The following is a 1,472-nucleotide window of genomic DNA, read 5'->3' as shown; positions in this document are numbered from 1 at the left end:
CCGCCGCCTCCCGCCGCCCCTCGGGCTGCCCGGCCGAGTGCGTTCCCATGACAACGGGCGCGCGCGGGCCGCGGGGGCGCGCCCTCCTCTCCCCGGGGGCCGGGAGCGGCCAGCGCCCCCCTGCCGGCGGCCGCCGGAGCCCGGGTCGCGTGGGCTGGGGCGCTGTGCGCTCCCGCCGACATCCCAGGCTTTTTCTTTAATAGGTGTGAGGAGGCGCGGGGAGGAGAGCCGAGCTGTTACTCGAAAGCAGAAGAGTCGCGGGAGGATGCACCCAGGCTGGGGCGTCAGTGCCCGGGAGCACTCGAGGATCCCGGCCTCCTGCTGACAGCCCCGAGGTCGCAGACCCGAGCCGCGACCTGCAGCTGCGGCACTGGGAGGGGAGCCCGGAGCTGAGCGAGCGCGGGGGGCTGTTTTCCTTCCCGTTCAGATTTAGAGCCCCTGGGCTAGTTCTCCTCGTACTGCCAGATGTACGCAAACTGGGGTCCCTTTAAAGTCGTCCGGCGTTGCCTACAGTAATTTGTTAAAAGGCACATCCTTAATCCTCTTTTTCTTTCTACATCCTACTCTGATATTGTCCAACGAAAAAATCAGTGCTCTTCACTGATGGGCGTTTATCTGCCACAAAAAAAAGAATGTTCCCTGAGCTTTTGATATTTATCTGATAATTACTGGCAACGTCTTTTTTTCTGTGATGTTTTCTTCTCGCCTGTCTTTACTTTTATCTATCTATCTATCTATCTATCTATCTATCTATCTATCTATCATCTATCTATTTATTTATTTTGGGGCCGAACAGCAGCAACCTCCCACCTGTCCTTGCCTTAATGAGAAGCCATGAAACACCTTGAGACTCACAGCCAAAAGATGTCCTTGAAAAGCTCAGTTAGGATTTTTTGTCGTTTTCACTGAATGTATTCAAAAAGCAGTGTTTTCTGGTTGCTATGTTTGTTCCCTGTTTAAGAAATTCTTTCTGCCTAGGGGTTTAATCCGATTTTAGTATCTAATTGTATAGGCTTTCTTTTTGGGTCTCATTTCTTCCTGCACCTTTCCTTGGGTTCCCTAGAGTCCTTTTCCTTTTTAATTTCCGACCAATTCTTTTAAGAATATTATATCAGTATCTTGCATTAACGTATCTGGGGATCAAGACTTTATCAAAATGATAATTACTACTTCAAATAAGAGCCACAGTTAATTCATCATCATTATTTCAGAGCTGATTCAACTATCAGAAGAAAAAGAAAAGCCAGTTAGAAGGAGGAGCCAAGCCTTTTGTTTCAAGTCAGTTAACTCAAGAAGAAAGAAATATCACAATAATTCAGCCCGAGTGGGCAAATGCTAAAGATGCTGTAGGCTTGAAATTGTTTGATGTCGAATAACTTTCCTTTAACCACTGATTAAAAAAAAAAAATCTTGAAATCCCCAGAATTTTAAATATTTGATGAAAAATGACCCTTGATTGTAAAGAACTATAT

Source organism: Octodon degus, unplaced genomic scaffold, assembly GCF_000260255.1.
Source record: "Octodon degus isolate 3935 unplaced genomic scaffold, OctDeg1.0 scaffold00065, whole genome shotgun sequence".
Taxonomy (NCBI): domain Eukaryota; kingdom Metazoa; phylum Chordata; class Mammalia; order Rodentia; family Octodontidae; genus Octodon; species Octodon degus.
The sequence above is the reverse complement of the archived record's forward strand: the minus strand, read 5'-3'. Positions refer to the sequence as shown.